The sequence below is a fragment of the Salmo trutta genome, chromosome 6 (assembly GCF_901001165.1).
Source record: "Salmo trutta chromosome 6, fSalTru1.1, whole genome shotgun sequence".
Lineage (NCBI taxonomy): Eukaryota > Metazoa > Chordata > Actinopteri > Salmoniformes > Salmonidae > Salmo > Salmo trutta.
The window spans coordinates 29,448,905-29,468,618 of NC_042962.1; the positions used below are offsets into that span (position 1 = coordinate 29,448,905).

General features: G+C 44.9%; 1 protein-coding gene across 4 annotated transcripts in view; it reads right to left on the reverse strand.

Moving 5' to 3' along the window:
• Window positions 1–19,714, reverse strand: part of LOC115195826 (disks large-associated protein 1) — a 315,115-nt gene that overhangs the window by 225,541 nt on the left and 69,860 nt on the right. The window lies entirely within an intron of this gene.

The window sequence follows — 19,714 nt, forward strand, 5'->3', positions numbered from 1 at the left end:
ATGCTTGGTTGGAGAGACATTCAATGCTGTAACGTATTCAGCTAAGATGAGTTTCGCTAAAAAATCAAACCTGCGCTGTCTCAGTTCTCATCCCAAACGCGGTCCTTTGGGAAGCCGTGAGATCTAGCATGAAAGACAGAACATGCATGGAATCCGCCCCCCCACCCCAAAAAACAGGAGAAGATAAGAGCAAGCATTTCATTTTAAGCCTATTTGAGCTCCTTGAATATATATTTGGCTGAGGGGTCCTGCGGTCTCTTTGAGGAACTGCACTCAGTCTCAAATGTCATCAAATCAAAATCAAATCAAATTTCATGTCACATGCGCCGAATACAACCTTACAGGGAAATGCTTACTTACAAGCCCTTAACCAAGAATCAGTTAAGAAAACACAAAAAAAACGTAACAGATACAAATGACAAATGATTAAAGAGCAGCAGTAAATAACAATAGCGGCTATATACAGGGGGTACCGGTACAGAGTTACTGTGCGGGGGCACCTGTGTCGAGGTAAGAGGTAATATTAACATGTAGTTAGAGTTATTAAAGTGACTATGCATAGATAATAACAGAGAGTAGCAGCAGTGTTCCAAAGGGGGGAGGGGCAATGCAAATAGTCTGGGTAGCCATTTGATTAGCTGTTCAGGAGTCTTATGGCTTGGAGGTAGAAGCTATTTAGGAGCCTCATAGACCTAGACTTGGCGCTCCGGTACTGCTTGCCATGCGGTAGCAGAGAGAACAGTCTATGACTAAGGTGGCTGGAGTCTTTGACAATTTTTAGGGCCTTCCTCTGACACCGCCTGGTATGGAGGTCCTGGATGGCAGGAAGCTTGGCCCCGGTGATGCACTGGGCCATACGCACTACCCTCTCTAGTGTCTTGTGGTTGGAGGCTGAGCAGTTGCCAGTTGGTGTGCTTGGACCATGTTAGTTTGTTGATGATGTGGACGCCAAGGAACTTGAAGCTCACAACCTGCTCCACTACAGCCCCGTCGATGAGAATGGAGGCGTGCTCGATCCTCCTTTTCCTGTAGTCCACAATCATCTCCTTTGTCTTGATCACGTTGAGGGAGAGGTTGAGGTCCTTGCACCACACGGTCAGATCTCTGACCTCCTCCCTATATGGTGTCTCGTCGCTGTTGGTGATCAGGCCTACCACTGTTGTGTCATCAACAAACTTAATGACGGTGTTGGAGTCGTGCCTGGCAGTGCAGTCATGAGTGAACAGGGATTACAGGAGGGGACTGAGCACGCACCCCTAAGGGGCCCCCGTGTTGAGGATCAGTGTGGCGGATGTGTAGCTACCTACCCATACCACCTGGGGGTGGCCCGTCAGGAAGTCCAGGATCCAGTTGCAGAGGGAGGTGTTTAGTCCCAGGGTCCTTAGCTTAGTGATGAGCTTTGATGGCACTATGGTGTTGAACGCTGAGCTGTTGTCAATGAATAGCATTTTCACATAGCTGTTCCTTTTGTCCAGGTGTGAAAGGGCAGTATGGAGTGCAATAGAGATTGTATCATCTGTGGATCTGTTTGTGCGGTATGCAAATTGGAGTGGGTCTAGGGTTTCTGGGATAATGGTGCGGATGTGAGCCATGACCAGCCTTTCAAAGCATTTCATGGCTATTGTCGTGAGTGCTATAGGTAGGTAGTCATTTAGGCAGGTTACCTTAGTGTTCTTGGGCACAGGGACTATGGTGGTCTCCTCTCCCCATCCATATTTAGTGCACTACATTTAACCAGGGTTCTGATCAAAAGTAGTTCCCTATAAAGGGAATATGATGCCATTTGAGATGCAGACTCAGTCAATGCCTAGCCTTAGAGAAGAAAGTGCCATTTTCTACAGGCTGTGACTTCTTTAGTTTTGAGCAGTAAGCAGACTGCCATTACCTAACTGCCATTCAATAGAAGACATGGCAATAAAATACTGTACAACATTCCTCATCAGTAGGAAAGCATATGCGAAGGGTGTGTGGAACAGCCTTAAAAGTGGGAAATCATCCTTTAATTAAATGTTAGATACAAGGAGAGGAAATGTGGGGGGAGAAGGGGATTGTGACAGGGGTATGGGGAGGATCTGGCTGTGACAATGCTGGCTATTAGTAGTGCTCCTTGAGTGTGCCTCTCCTCTCCTCTGCTCTCCTCTGCTCTCCTCTCCTCTCCTCTGCCCTGCCCTCCTCTGCACTCCTCTCCCTGATGTCTGATGCGCCATGTCTGGGAGAAGACAATGTGGAAATGACAGACCCACACAATACCCTGAATCGCCAGGGAAATCACATCCATGCACTCGAACACTCACCCCCTGATTAAAGCCCACCTGTCACCTGCCGGAACAGTGATGTGTGCATGCATTCGTGTCTGAGTGTACGTTTCAGTTTCATCTAATCCCAGAACAAATGTGACATGCTGATTAAACTGCCATTGACTCTTTAAACTGTAATTATATCTCTTTCTATGATCCCGTGGGCCCCCCAGACTCATTTCCCTTCCCGCTATGGCCCTCTTCATTACATCACTTGTACTGGGCTAAGCACTGAGGTGGCACTGTGTACATCCCAAATGGCACCCTCTTCCCTATATAGTGCACTACCTTTGATGCACATTATAGGGGATCGGGTGCTATTTGGGATGCAGCGCTTCCATCCAAACAGGTGTTAGAAGGGGATGGGCTTCAAATCTGCAACCCTCATTCCCCCATCACTTCATTAAGTCAGGATTCCTATTTGACTAAGCCATGCCTCCTTGCCCGTCCAACACATCCTTATCTCTCAGCCCTCCTAATGCGACTAGCCCTGATGCTCCTCCCTCTTTTCCCCCTGCCCCGCTACACAGTTTCTCCCTGCAAGTGGTCACTGAGTCTGAGGTGCCAAAGGAGCTCCATAAACTTGACCCCAAAAAAACATCTGGGTCAGATGGTTTAAATTCTTTATTCTTTAAGGTTGCTGCCCCTATCATCACAGAGCCTATCACTGACCTTTTTAACCTGTTTCCCCTCTCTGGGGAGGTTCCTATTGCTTAGAAGGCAGCCACGGTGTGTCCTTCATTTAAAGGGGAGATCAAGCTGATCCTAACTGTTATAGCCCAATTTCTATCTTTCCCTGTTTATCAAAAGTGTTGAAAAACATAGTCAGTAAACAACTGACTGGCTTTCTTGATGTCTATAGTATTCTCTCTGGTATGCAATCTGGTTTCCGCCCAGGTTATGGATGTGTCACTGCAACCTTAAAGGTCCTAAATGTCACCATTGCCATTGATTCTAAGCAACGTTGTGATAAGGAGTATAGGTGTCTCCAGGGGGCATTTGACCAGGTTTGCTAACTACCCCTCGGCAAAAAGTGCTGTGTATAAAGTCAGAACATCTGCTTTCTCAGCCACTGCCTGTCACCAAGGGAGTACCTCAAGGCTCAATCCTAGGCCCCACGCTCTTCTCAATTTACATCAACAACATAGCACAGGCAGTAGGAAACTCTCTCACCCATTTATATGGAGATGATACAGTCTTATACTCAGCTGGCCCCTCCCCGAATTTTGTGTTAAACGCTCTACAACAAAGCTTTCTTAGTGTCCATCAAGCTTTCTCTGCCCACATTGAAATGGTACAGTACAATTCTTTATATGATTAAACCACTGATTTGACGTCGCTGACTCTTCTCATCTGCAGTTAAAATAGACTTACAGGACTGGTGCACTGGATTCTTAATGTCATCCTATTTTAATCACCAAAGATTTATACAAATCTGGAATTATTTTAATCACCAGATTTTTGGATATATTTAGAATTTCGATTTTTGTTTTGGTATTTTCTCCATGTAGAGTTATGCAGTATTCGTCTCTGTTTGACAGTGTAATATTAGCTCATCATAGGACTCATTTTGTCCCATCACCCTGTGAGTTTTGCCAATAAGTTTATGAGTTTTGCCAATGGTTGACATCATTTTCACTGATGGGATAAGGCCTTATCGAAAATGCCCCCCCTTGGTGAGGGGGTCTGTAAGGACAGACAGTGAGTTTCCAAAGTAATGCAATGTCAGTCTTAACTGCATCCCAAATTACAGCCTATCCCATATTTAGTGCACCATAGCCCTGGTCAAAAGTAGTGGACTAAATAGGGAATAGGGTGCCATTTGGGACTAAATCTAAAAATAACTTACTGGGTCTTACTGAGTCATCATAGAAGAGGGTCTGTCTGTGGAGAAGCTTGTTGGGACGGCCAGAGGCTAAATCTAAATCCCCCCTTTTCTGTCAATAATTCTCTGCTTTTTCACAGCCTTGCTAATCCTCTTTCTGACTCGCCTCTTTTCATCACCACAACAGCTGCCTCAAACAATCAGGCAAAAGCAGTCATGCCGTGTGTGTGTGTGCGTGTCAGACTATCTTCTATTCATAATATTTTGATCTATACTGAACATGTAAAGTGTTGGTCCCCATGTTTCATGAGCTGAAATAAGATCTCAAATAACATTTTCCATACGCACAAAAAGCTTATTTCTCTCAAATTTGTTTACATCCCTGTTAGTGAGCATTTATCCTTTGCCAAGATAATCCATCTACCTGACAGGTATGGCATATCAAGAAGCTGATTAAACAGCATGATCATTACACAGGTGCACTTGTGCTGGGACACTAAAATTTGCTTTTTTTCACACAACACAATGCCACAGATGTCTCAAGTTTTGAGGGAGCGTGCAATTGGCATGCTGACTGCATGAATGTCCACCACAGCTGTTGCCAGATAATTGATTGTTCATTTCTCTACCATAAGCCGCCTCCAACGTCATTTTAGAGAATTTGGCAATACGTCCAACCAGCCTCACAACCGCAGACCACTTGAAACCACACCAGCCCAGGATCTCCACATCCCTTACCTGCGGGATCGTCTGAGACCAGCCACCCGGACAGCTGATGAAACTGAGGAGTATTTATGTCTGTAATAAAGCCTTTTGGGGGAAAACTAATTCTGATTGGCTGGACCTGGCTCCCAAGTGGGTGGTCCTATGCCCTCCCAGGCCCAACCATGGCTGCACTCCTGCCCAGTCATGTGAAATCCATAGATTAGTGCCAAATGTATTTATTTCAATTTCCTTATATGAACTGTAACTTAGAATAATCGTTCAAATTGTTGCATGTTGCATTTATATTTTTGTTCAGTATAGATGTGGGTCAGTATGCAGCAGACAGAGAGGGAGACAGTAGTGAAACACAGAGGGACATTGAGAAGTAAACAGAACAATAAGTGTGCTCAGCGCCCCCTTAATTCATAGCCAATTTGCTCCAGCATAGACCATAACATTAACGCCCTCGAAAGTCAAGATATCCCATAGTATGGGAACATAATAAAATGCACTGTAAACAAATCCTGAAGTTTGAATAAGGGAGCTGAGCCCATAGCTGTAAAGTGTGGAGATTATGCATGGAGCTAGTGTCACGGCTGTTTGAAGGATCGGACCAAAATGCAGCGTGTTTGTAGTTCCACATAATATATTTATTGTGAAACTAAATGCAATACACGAAAAATACTTGAATACACAAAAAACAACGACGCAGGAGGAACAAACACTACACACAAAATATAATCACCCACAAAACACAAGTAGGACAAACATCAACTTAAATATGACCTCCAATTAGAGACAATGACAACCGGCTGACTCTAATTGGAGGTCATGCCCAAAAAAAAAACCTAGAAATACAAAACTATAAACTAAACATAGAAATACAAAAACGGACAAACACCCCCTGTCACGCCCTGACCTACTCTACCATAGAAAATAACAACTTACTATGGTCAGGACATGACAGCTAGCCAGCCAGAAAAGCAGGGAGGCAGGCTTAGGCCTGGTTGTGCTGACTCAGTGTTGGCGTAGTGTAGCTGGGGCTTGGGGGGTTAATGCAGCTGGGGGCAAAGGTCTGATCCAGGTCCCATCAGTAGCCATCAGGACTTCAAAGAGTCCAAATGGCCATCTCCACTCGGCTCAGACTCACTGGGCAGCCCAGAAGTCCCAGCTCACAGGTCAAATTTATGTCATCTTTTATGGATCACGCTTGCATTGATTGTGCCTGAATAGATTCATGAATTCAGCCCTAATTCCGTATCACACCGAAACATATGGTTATTTTTTCAAAGGCAGTGATTTCCAGACTTTTATGTAAAGCGTTTTTTTTCTCTCTCCTTCTCTCCCCTATCATTCTCTCCTCTTTCTTTTCTCGCCTTCAATCTCTCACTCTCATTTTGCATAGAGGGTCACAGTCATTTTCCCTTCAGATAGATTTCAATTTTTTTGCATAGTGATGAATTATTCAAAGTCCTGCCCATGTGAGCGCTGCAATCAACTTACAGGAAGGAGCAGTACACGGAGAGTGACTTCCGAAACTTAAGTGTCAAAAGATTTTTGTCTGCCACCTACAATTTATTTCGGATTAGATACCACAGTGCAACACAGTGTAATTGGCTAGGCCTATCGAATGCCCCAATAGAACTACACTACAAAAGGTGAATGGCCACCATTTGTATGCATTTACTATGTTACATATTCACTTGCAAATGTGCTATTGGTTCCTTCCATTCATGTATTTCCCAGTTTGTTTATTAATTTATGAATACACATGTTGATCCTTTTAATGATTCTCTCTCACTAGTCTCTATTTCCATCCTTGTCTTTAAGTGTTGTACTTGTTAGGCACCCCAGCAGAGTGTGAAATTCAGATCCTCCCCTACAGTGGCACGCTGACGCTGAGTGACAGAAGAGAGGCAGAACACTGGAGAGGAATCTCATCTGTCTGAGTCTCTGTCACTCTCAACTCAAAACACTGTTTACATCTTCACTTAAAGTATAGCTACTGCTACTGCTGCTGCTACACTACTACTGCTACTGCTACTACTGCTACTACTAATGCTATATAGTGTAGTAGGCTATGAAGAGGGTTGCAAAGGGTCGGAAACTTTCCAGAAAATTTCCGTAAATTTTCCATGGGAAGTAAGCCCGGGGATTTGGGGAATTTTGCTTAAATTCGTCAAAAAAAGTTAGCTTATAACAGTGAACCTTTTTTGTGGGATACACATAAGGCAATTCTAAGTCTTGTGGCATATTCTGGTTAAACTATCCCCAATTCAATGGAATTGCAACCCTCTGCATGCACAATGCATTCTTCCATCACATGTGCAGTGCACTCTTCCATCACATGTACAGCTGATTAAAGATCTGGGACGGTATTGAGATGCTATTGAGCCCACACTACTACACTGTCTGAGCCAAGAACTACATGCTTTCTAAGTTTTGATTACAATATTGGTTGGGGTGAATATATTTTATATGACATACATGATTGTTTGTTAACTACTAAATAGTAGCCTACAGCAAAATGTGTTTAAATCATGTCTAACTTGGTAACAATTTCTGCTAGTTAGTTTTTGCTATAATGTCTGTTTTAGCTTGCTTGAGCCTGCTAACTGAGGAGTGGTAATCCACCTGTTTCCATACAGTTTTCATTTTAAAACATTTATCTTACAAAGGAGTTGTTTAATCTAACTGCTTAACTATTTATCTGTACATGGAATTGTATTTTTTTCCCCCATTTTATTTTCCTAATCTTTACAGGAAAATGACATGAGCACTATCTGATGTGTGGAGACATTTTACTGTAGCTAATGTGGAAGGAAAAGCTGTGTACAGTTGCAAATACTGTGCAAAATTATATGTGAAGAATGCAACAAGCAACCTCTGACAAAAACCTCTTCTATTCGAGGTGAAAATTATGAATCAGACACCTTATCGATAGCAACAGCTCATGGTCCTCCTGGAATCAGAAGTCTTTTGACTCAATGGAGGAACGTAGTCAGAGAAATGCTGATGAATGTCTTGCTCGAGCTGTGTATGCAACTGGTTCACCTCTGATGCTCACAGGCAATGTGTATTGGAAGAGATTTCTGAATGTTCTTCGCCCAGCTTACATCCCTCCAACTAGACATGCTTTATCTACTCATTTGCTGGATGCAGAGTTCAACAGAGTTCAAGTAACGGTCAAGCAAATCATAGAGAAAGCAGACTGTATTGCAATCATCTCTGATGGGTGGTCGAATAATCGTGGGCAAGGAATAATTAACTACATCATCTCCACCCCTCAACCAGTATTCTACAAGAGCACAGACACAAGGGATGAGAGACACACCAGTCTCTACATTGCAGATGAGCTGAAGGCAGTCATCAATGACCTTGGAACACAGAAGGTATTGGCACTGGTGACAGACAATGCTGCGAACACAAAGTCTGCTTGGTCTAAAGTGGAGGAGTCCTACCCTCACAACACACCTATTGGCTGTGTTGCTCATGCATGGAATCTGCTCCTCAACGACATCATGGCACTGAAAACAATGGATACACTCTAGAAGAGAGCCAAGGAAATGGTTAGGTATGTGAAGGGTCATCAAGTTATGGCAGCAATCTACCTCACAAAGCAAATAGAGAAGAATAAGAGCACCACATTGAAGCAGCCCAGCAACACCCGTTGGGGTGGTGTTGTCATCATGTTTGACAGTCTACTGGAGGGGAGGAAGTCTCTCCAAGAAATGGCCATATCAGTCTACCGATATGGACAGCCCCATCAGGAGGATCCTCCTGGATTATGTATTTTGGGAGAGAGTGGTAAGCAATCTAGAAGAAAAAGAAATGCACACCTATTAAGGCGAGGTGCTGGCTAGCGGAGTAGAAAACTTGAAAATAAGGGAGAGCCGCACACTCTAGGAGCAGAGATGCAAAAAATTTTATATCCAACGTTTCGACAGCCAACCTGTCTTCATCAGGGTATCATGAGAGTGGTAAGCAGCCTGAAACTCCTGAAACCTATAGCAGTAGCCATTGCATGGATTGAGGGAATCAATGACATCCTGTCTGATGTTCAGACAGCTTGCAGATGTAAGAGAAGAAAATCGTACTGCCCTGCCCACTTCACTATTGCTGCAAGCAGAGGAAACTGCTGTTCTGAAATACATCAAAACGCATGAAGACTTCTGCCTGAAGCCCATACACGCCGCAGCATACATGTTGGACCCCAAGTATGCTGGCAAGAGCATCTTGTCTGGAGCAGAGATCAACAAGGCCTATGTTGTCATCACTATCGTGTCTCACCACCTTGGCCTGGATGAGGGCAAGGTTCTTGGGAGTCTGGTTGAAGTACACTTCCAAGGAAGGGCTTTGGGATGGAGATGCAATATGGCAGTCGTGCCAACATATCTCATCAGCCAACTTTGTGGATCTGAGGCTCTTTCCCCTGTTGCCTCCATCATCCTGCAAATCCTACCATCAGCCGCCTCAGAGTGCAACTGGTGCTTGTTTGGGAACACACACACCAAAGCACGCAACAGGCTGAACAATACAAGGGTTGAAAAATTGGTGGCCATCAAGGCAAATTTCAGGCTTTCTGAGCCTAACAACGAGCCATCCTCAACAGGGTTGGAAAGTGACAGTGAAGATGATGCCTCAGTCTGATGTTCAAGAGGTGGACATTGAGGAGATCCAGGGAGAAGACATGGAAGCCTGAGAGGAAGACAACTAAAGCTTTAGTTTCTAGACTATCATTTTACAGATGTATGTTGAAAATGGTTTTAGGAGATGCAATGGATCATTGGGGATCATTCAATATTACATTTTGTTGTTCAGTGACATCATCCCATGTGATGAGTCAACTCATTTAAAGTTAAATTCGAAACTATATATATATTGGAAAGATTTAATAATTTGCAATTATGTCTACTTATGATAAAAGGTTTATGTTTCTGCCTCTATATGATATGGTAAAATATATCCAATACAAAAAACATCTACATTTAAATGGTATTAATATTCATTTGCATATATTTCTGTTAATTCCCATATATTCCCATTAATTCCCAAGGAAAGTTTCCACCTCTGAATATTCCACAAAATGTGCAACCCTAGCTATGACCACTAGTATTTATTTTAATTTAATTTATTTACACCACTAGTAAAAATCTATACACGTGTAGTTGACAGAATTAAACAGCTACCAAGGAAAAGTTGTACATATTTCACAATACAACCTTGTCATTGGTAAAGCATCCCACCATTGAGGCTCTGTGACCTGGCCTTGACCTGTGTCTGCATCCCGCGGCCTGCCACCCTACCTGCTGAGCAGGGGGCAGATAGGCGGACCACCATCTGCTATTCCATCCCCTCAACACCAAGGACGTCTTATGCTAGGACTTAGCATGAAGACCAGGGATGGTCAAAGAAGTGACAAAGAAGTGTCTAACAGTGACAAAGTGTCTAACTCCTATAGAGCTGCACTAGAACTGATTCACAGATTGTGCCTTTAAAGGATGATTCTGATGTTTAGGTGACAGGCTGTGCAAGGCTGCAGTGAGATCAGTCAACAAAACCAACAGTCAGCAGACAAGGCCAATGATCTCCATGCAAATCATGCCTGCTATGCAGCTTGTAGCTAAATTACTAGCACCTGGTTTTATAAAAGGCATGCAAATATTTTTGTTAGAGGAAGAAGAAAGTGTGCTCACTGATGGAGTGAGAACATAGACAGAGTCCAAAATGGCACCCGATTCCCTATATAATGCAGAGAGCTCTGGTCAAAAGTAGTGCTTTATGTTTGGAATAGGGTACCATTTGGGATGCATAAACGAGAAGGATCACAAATCAGGACCAATCAAATGCTAACAAACACCATGCCCGCCAATTACTAAACCTCACTCAGACTTAATTCACTGCTTTCAGTCTCCATAAATGTTCCCTCCCCAAACAATTTGGCACTGAGCAAATTTCAGGTCTGCAGAGCGCTAACTTGAATGAGGAAATTCAAATAAAATGTTATTCGTCACATACACGTGATTAGCAGATGTAATTGCTGGTGTAGCGAAATTCTTGTTCTTCTAGCTCCGACAGTGCAGTGATATTTAACAGGTAATATCTAACAAATTACACAACATACAGTATACACACAAATCTAAGTAGGAATGAATTAAGACTATATACATATGGACGAGTGATGTCGGAGCGTAATGGACTAAGTTACAGTAGAATAGTATAGAATACAGTATATACATATGAGATGAGTAATGAAAGAAATGTAAACATTATTAAGTGACTAAGAGAACGTAAAATAGTATAGAACACAGTATGTACATATGAGATTAGTAATGCCAGATATGTAAACATTATTAAAGTGACTAGTGTCCCATTCCTTAAAGTGGCCAGTGATTTCTAGTCTAGGCTTATAGGCAGAAGCCTCTAATGTGCTTGTGATGGCTGTTTAACAGTCTGATGGCCTTGAGATAGAACCTGTTTAACAGTCTCTCGGTTCCAGCTTTCATGCACCTGTACTGACCTCACCTTCTGGATGTTAGCGGGGTGAACAGGCAGTGGCTCGGGTGGTTGATGTCCTTTGATGACCTTTTTGGCTTTCCTGTGACATCAGGTGCTGTAGGTGTCCTGGAGGGAAGGTAGTTTGCCCCCGGTTATGCGTTTCAGCAGACCGCACCACCCTCTGGAGAGCCTTGCGGTTGCGGGAGGTGCAGTTGCCGTACCAGGTGGTGATACAGCCCGACAAGATGCTTGCAATTGTGCATCTGTAAAACTTTGTGGGTTTTAGGTGACAAGTCAAACTTCTTTAGCCTGCTGAGGTTGACGAGGCGCTGTTGCGCCTTCTTCACCACACGGTCTGGATAAGAGCGTCTGCTAAATGACTAAAATGTAAATGTAATACAATCGCCACCGGACAAATTACATTGACCTCCCCCCTTCCTTTTGTACACTGCTGCTACTCGCTGTTTATTATCTATGCATAGTCACTTCACCCCCACCTACATGTACAAATTACCTCAACTAACCTGTATCCTTGCACACTGACTCGGTCCCGGTGCCCCCTTTATATAACCTTATTATTGTTATTCTTATTGTGTTACTTTTTATTTTAGTCTACTTGGTAAATATTTTCTTAACTCTTCTTGAACTGCACTGTTGGTTAAGGGCTTATACACTTGTTGTATTCAGCGCACGTAACAAATAAAGTTTGATTTGATGTACTGAAAATCCTGCTGGCTTTACCGACTCCGACAGAGTATCCCGAGAGAGCCATGTCTCCGTGAAACAAAGTATGTTCCAGACCCCTAAGCTCATCAACTTTGTTATCCAAAGACTGAACATTAGCGAGTAATATACTCGGAAGCGGTGGGTGGTGTGCGTGCCTCCTAAGTTGAACCAGCAAGCTGCCTTGAGTACCTCTCCTCCGCCGGCGATGTTTTGGGTCAGCCTCCGGAATAAGTACAATTTCTCTGGGGTGAGTGAACAAAGGATCTGTTCCAGGGAAGTCGTATTCATGGTCGTAATGCTGGTAGTTTTGGTGAGTTACCGCCGCTCTAATATCCAATAGTTCTTCCCGGCTGTATGTAATGACACAAAACATTTCCTGAACTAATAATGTAAAAAATTGTAGATAAAAAAACAAAATACTGCAAAGTTTCCTAAGAGCTAGTCGAGATGCTGCCATCTCCGTCGGCGTCATCTTTCTGTGCAACTTCCTGCACGCGTTTACTGTGAACACTGAATCTGTACCCGCTTAAAGTTAGTTTTAAACAGTAGGCTACTGTGGTTATTTGATCAAAATGTAGGCCTACCATCAAAAACAATGGAGAAAAACACATCACATAGCATTTTAACATGGAAATAGCTGTTCTATCATTCAGCCTACAGTTGCAGCCAATGTGTGGTGTTCAATGCCTACAGTACATTCCATGAGACTTTTGGAGAAAAAAACAACATGCAGGGCTTGACATTAACCTTTTTATCTAAGTTCCCATACCATTACTACAGAGAATCAGACAAATTACGCTACGCTCTGCCTATTGGCTACTTAGCTTATTCAAGACCATCTCAAAATACAACAATTCCACTTTAAGACATAAAAAGCTCTTTACCTGACTCGCTTTTCAAAGATGTCTAGAAATGCACACATTTTGTGCTTTTGTTGGAAGCCACCACTCCCCTATTGTTGACTAGAAATGAACTATAACTGGGCTAATAACTCACTAACTAGCAAAGAATTCTAACAACTGTGAACACATGGCAACATGCAGCTCTCACTTTGATCTCAAAAGAAGCACATATACTTGGAACCACTCATACTGTAGCCGAAACACAGTCCAGTTCAAAGTAAATGGTACAGATCCATATATGGCAATGGCTATTTGCATATTGGCCTGCTGAAGCTCTGATTGGTTATGGCGGGCTGTGTAGAGTACGGGCCTGAGTGATGCCTGTCAGTGCAATATAATCCTACTCCAATGGGCTCTGCCTACAATAAAATATCTTGCACAGTTAGTTTTGCATACTAAATCTTCCATAGTTCATTTTGTTTCAGTATATTACATTGAAAGTGGTTCGATCCCGGGCTGTGTTGCAGCCGGCCGTAATCGGGAGACCCATGAGTTGGCGCACAATTGGCCCAGCGTCGTCGGGGTTAGGGGAGGGTTTGACCGGCTATGATGTCCTTGTCCCATCGCGCTTTAGCAACTCCTTGTGGCGGCCGGGCGCATGCATGCTGGCTTCAATCGCCAGCTATACGGCGTTCCCTCCGACACATTGGTGTGGCTGGCTTCCGGGTTAAGCGGGCATTGTGTCAAGAAGCAGGGGGGCTTGGCTGGGTTGTGTTTCGGAGGAAGCACGGTTCTCAACCTTCGCCTCTCCCAAGTCCGTGCGGGAGTTGCAGAAAAAAAAAAAAAACACTAACTACCAAATGGATATCAGAAAATTGGGGAGAATAAACAAATAGTTTTTAAAAATTGCTAATGCATTGATTCGATTACAGTTTCCACAGTAGAGCAAAACGTTGATAGTGTTAACTAAAGGGGAAAACTGTAGAAAGTTGAGTGAAGTTCAATCTCGTGCTTATCAGCTGGGGATCATATTTCTTCTGTGCAGAAGTCCGAGGGGAGCTGCACACCCAAGCGCAGCTTAGAGGGAACATTGGTCTCCAATCCATTTCCATCTGTTTGAGAATCCTAGAGAAGCTTACTCTAAAGGAAGAATGTAGGTTTGAGGATTTTCTTTCACTCACATCGGTTGCATCCCAATTGGCATCCTATTCCATATATATTGCACTACTTTTGAACAGAGCCTTATGGTACACTATATAGAGAATAGGATGCCATTTGAAGCGCACACATATACTTCATCTCTTTTATCCCAGATTGATTGGTCAGTCTTTTCAAGTGTTGCCATAGATCTGGCCAATCCTAACGCGCTGCTTCGAAGCGATTATGAATCTGATCTAGCAGGAGAGCTGGGAAACAGGTGAGGGTGTCTATGATGGTGCCTGTACTGCACCTAAATGTTATACAGTGATGGAAAAAACTATTAGATCCCCTGCTGATTTTGTATGTTTGCCCACTGACAAAGAAATGATCAGTCTATAATTTTAATGGTAGGTTTATTTGAACAGTGAGAGACAGAATAACAACAAAAAAATCCAGAAAAACGCATGTCAAAAATGTTATAAATTGATATGCATTTGAATGAGGGAAATAAGTATTTGACCCCCTCTCAATCAGAAAGATTTCTGGCTCCCAGGTGTCTTTTATACAGGTAATGAGCTGAGATTAGGAGCACACCCTTAAAGGGAGTGCTCCTAATCTCAGCTTGTTACCTGTATAAAATACACCTGTCCACAGAAGCAATCAATCAATCAGATTCCAAACTCTCCACCATGGCCAAGACCAAAGAGCTCTCCAAGGATGTCAGGGACAAGATTGTAGACCTACACAAAGCTGGAATGGGCTACAAGACCATCGCCAAGCAGCTTGGTGAGAAGGTGACAACAGTTGGTGCGATTATTCACAAATGGAAGAAACACAAAAGAACTGTCAATCTCCCTTAGCCTGGGGCTCCATGCAAGATCTCACCTCGTGGAGTTGCAATGATCATGAGAACGGTTAGGAATCAGCCCAGAACTACACGGGAGGATCTTATCAATTATCTCAAGGCAGCTGGGACAATAGTCACCAAGAAAACAATTGGTAACACCACGACGTGAAGGACTGAAATCCTGCAGCGCCCGCAAGGTCCCCCTGCTCAAGAAAGCACATATACATGCCCGTCTGAAGTTTGCCAATGAACATCTGAATGATTCAGAGGACAACTGGGTGAAAGTGTTGTGGTCAGATGAGACCAAAATGAAGCTCTTTGGCATCAACTCAACTCGCCGTGTTTGGAGGAGGAGGCATGCTGCCTATGACCCCAAGAATATCATCCCCACCATCAAACAAGGAGGGGGAAACATTATGCTTTGGGGGTGTTTTTCTGCTAAGGGGACAGGACAACTTCACCGCATCACAGGGACGATGGACGGGGCCATGTACCGTCAAATCTTGGGTGAGAACCTCCTTCCCTCAGCCAGGGCATTGAAAATGGGTTGTGGGTGGGTATTCCAGCATGACAATGACCCAAAACACACGGCCAAGGCAACAAAGGAGTGGCTCAAGAAGAAGCACATTAAGGTCCTGGAGTGGCCTAGCCAGTCTCCAGACCTTAATCCCATAGAAAATCTGTGGAGGGAGCTGAAGGTTCGAGTTGCCAAATGTCAGCCTCGAAACCTTAATGACTTGGAGAAGATCTGCAAAGAGGAGTGGGACAAAATCCCTCCTGAGATGTGTGCAAACCTGGTGGCCAACTACAAGAAACGTCTGACCTCTGTGGTTGCCAACAAGGGTTTTGCCACCAAGTACTAAGTCATGTTTTGCAGAGGGGTCAAATACTTATTTCCCTCATTAAAATGCAAATAATTTTATAACATTTTTACATGCGTTTTTCTGGATTTTTTGTTGTTATTCTGTCTCTCACTGTTCAAATAAACCTACCATTAAAATTATAGACTGATCATTTCTTTGTCAGTGGGCAAAGGTACAAAATCAGCAGGGGATCAAATACTTTTTTCCCTCACTGTATATTTTCTCTCGCCTCTGGTCTGCTGTAGTGTGTCCTATACATAAAAGAGGTAGCGTCATGGTCGTGCATTTCATCACAGGCCTCCGTGTGGGTGGAGAATCACACTGCTCATTAGCAATCTGGGGAGGGAGAGGGGGAGGGAGAGGGAGAGACTAAACTCCATCTCTCTATGTGAATTTGAAGCTGTACAATCTTTTTTAAATGTAAGATTCTCCAGAGTAACAGGTCTTATGAAATCTCTTGTATAACTCAAATTCCCCCTTGACAGGCATCATTTATTGATATATTCCTCACTAGAAATGTTTGTGCAGCAATATGTAATAATTGAGAGGTTTGGTGCATAATGTAATTAAGGATTTCCCCTTACACTGATACACTACTGTTTGTTTACAAGACGTACACACAGGAACACAAGTACAGGCACACAAGGCACACGCACATGCAAATATATCACTCTGCATCCATTTCGTCACTTGATTGCTGTGATTCATTCTACTGCACATTCTCCAGTGGTAAAGCGGCCTTTACTGGTTCTAACAGCAGACCTATAAGCTTGCTGCCAGATCTCAGCAAACTGTTGGAAAAAATGGTGTGTTGACCAAATACAATGTTATTTCTCTGTAAACCAATTAACAACATACTTTCAGCATGCTTATAGAGAAGGGCACTCAACATGTACTGCACTGACACAAATGACTGATGATTGGTTGAAAGAAATTGATAAGAAGATTGTGGGAGCTGTACTGTTAGATTTCAGTGCAGCCTTTGATATTACTGACCATAACTTATCTGTTATGGCTTTTCAACCTCAGATTGCAATATTGGGGATTCAGAACTATCTAATAGAACTCAAGGGGTTTTCTTTAAAGGAAGCTTCTCTAATGTCAAACATGTAAAGTGTGGTGTAACGCAGGGCAGCTCTCTAGACCCTCTACTCTTTTCTCTTCTTACCAATGAACTGCCACTGGCATTAAACAAAGCATGTGTGTCCATGTATGCTGATGATTCAACCATATATGCATCAGCAACCAAAGCTAATGAAGTCACTGAAACCCTTAACAAAGAGATGCAGTCTGTTTTGGAATGGGTGGCCAGTAATAAACAGGTCCTGAACATCTCTTAAACTAAGAGCATTGTGTTTGGTTCAAATCCTTCCCTAAGTTCTAGACAGCTGTCACGTCCTGACCATAGAAAGCTTTTCTATGGTAGAGTAGGTCAGGGCATGACTGGGGGGTTGATCTAGTTTGTTTATTTCTATGTGGGGTTCTAGGTTTGATTTTCTATGTTGGTGATTTGTATGATTCCAAATTAGAGGCAGCTGGTTATCGTTGTCTCTAATTGGGGATCATACTTAAGTAGCATTTCTTCCACCTGTGGGTTATGGGATATTATTTATTTTCAGTTGCCTGTTAGCACTGCATTGTCGTCACGGTTCGTTTATTCTTTATTTGTTTTGTCTTTGCTTAAGTTTCACTATTAATAAATGATGTGGAACGCTACTCACGCTGCGCTTTGGTCCGATCATTCCAACGAACGTGACAGAATATCCCATCAAACCAGGACCAAGCAGCGTGACCAGGAGGAGCAGGGATACTGGGCACGCGAGAGAAGGGAGTGGAGGACTTCCTCGACGTGGGAGGAGATCATGGCAGGAGACAAGAGCCTGCCATGGAAGCAGGCGGAGGCAGCGAAGGAGGATCAACGACGACTCCGGGGTTCGCAACCACAACGGAAGCCCAAGAGACAGCCTGAAAAAGTTTTTGGGGGGGCACATGGAGTGGTCGGTGAGGCCGAGGGGCGAGTTGGAGAGCGAAGAGGAATATTGGCAGAGACTGAGCGAGGAGTATTGTGAGATAGTTGAGGGGAGTGATGAGGTAGAGTGGATGGTTTGGTGTCTGGAGCAAGACAGTCGCCGTGAGGAGCGTGGGACTAGTCATGCACCATGTTTTGCGGAGATATGCAATGTGTCTCCAGTGCGCATCCACAGCCTGGTGCGTTTTGTGCCAGCTCCTCGTACTTGCCGTGCAAAAGTGAGAATCCAGCCAGGACGGGTTGTGCCGGCTCAGCGCTCCTGGTCTCCAATACGTCTCCTCGGTCCAGGATATCCTGCGCCAGCTCTACGCACTGTGTCACCAGTGCGCCTTCACAGCCCAGTGCGTCCTGTGCCAGCGCCTCGGACTTGCCGGGCTAAAGTGAGCATCCAGCCAGGACGGGTTGTGCCAGCTCTACACTCCAGACCTCCAGTGCGCCTCCACGGTCCAGTATATCCTGTGCCGGCTCTACGCACTGTGTCGCCAGTGAGCCTTCACAGCCTAGTGCGTCCTGTGCCAGCGCCCCGCACTTGCCGTGCGAAAGTGAGCATCCAGCCAGGACGGGTTGTGCCAGCTCTACTCTCCAGACCTCCAGTGCGCCTCCACGGTCCAGTATATCCTGCACCGGCTATACGCACCAGGTCTCCAGTACGTCTCACCAGCCCGGTATATCCTGTGCCTGCTCCTCGCACTCTCCCTGAAGTACGTGTCCCCAGTCAGGTACGTCCTGTGCCTGCTTCCCGCACTCACCCTGAAGTGCGTGTCACCAGTCTGGTGCCACCTGTCCCAGCTCCACGCACCAGGCCTCCAGTGCGCCTTCACAGTCCAGTGCTTCCGGCGACAGTTCCCAGTCCAGAGCTTCCGGCGACAGTTCCCAGTCCAGAGCTTCCGGCGACAGTTCCCAGTCCAGAGCTTCCGGCGACAGTTTCCAGTCCAGAGCTTCCGGCGACGTTTCACAGTCCGGAACCTCCTGAGATGCCCACGGTCCGGAACCTCCTGAGACGGTCCACGGTCCGGAACCTCCAACGACGGTCCACGGTCCGGAACCTCCTGAGACGGTCCACGGTCCGGAACCGCCAGAGACGGTCCACGGTCCGGAACCTCCAGAGACGGTCCACGGTCCGGAACCTCCAGAGACGGTCCACGGTCCGGAACCTCCTGAGACGGTCCACGGTCCGGAACATCCTGAGACGGTCCACGGTCCGGAACCTCCTGCGACGGTCAACGATCCGGAATCTCCAGCTCCGTGGTCGGAGCCTTCCTCTGCGCCGATGCCCAGTCTAAGCACGGCGTCCAGTCCAGCTCCAAGGCCAAAGTCTTCTTCTGCGTTGGTGCCCAGTCCAGGCACAGTGCTCAGCCTGGGTCCATGGCTGGACCCGCAGGATGAGCGGGTTCTTCGGCCCGCACCAGAGCCACCACCAAAGCTGGCGGATCTGTGGGATGAGTGGGTTCTTCGTCCCGCACCAGAGCTGCCCCCGATGCTGGTGGATCTGTGGGATGAGCGGGTTCTTCGTCCCGCACCAGTGCTGCCTCCGATGCTGGCGGATCCACAGGATGAGAGGGTTATTCGTCCTGTGCCAGAGCCGCCACCGACACTAGACACCCCCCCTAACCCTCCCTTTTTGTTTCAGGTTTTGCGGTTGGAGTCCACACCTTTGGGGGGTGGTACTGTCATGTCCTGACCATAGAAAGATTTTATTTTCTATGGTAGAGTAGGTCAGGGCGTGACTGGGGGGTTGATCTAGTTTATTTATTTCTATGTGGGGTTCTAGGTTTGATTTTCTATGTTGGTGATTTGTTTGATTCCCAATTAGAGGCAGCTGGTTATCGTTGTCTCTAATTGGGGATCATACTTGAGTAGCATTTTTTCCACCTGTGGGTTATGGGATATTATTTATTTTCAGTTGCCTGTTAGCACTGCATTGTCGTCACGGTTCATTTAT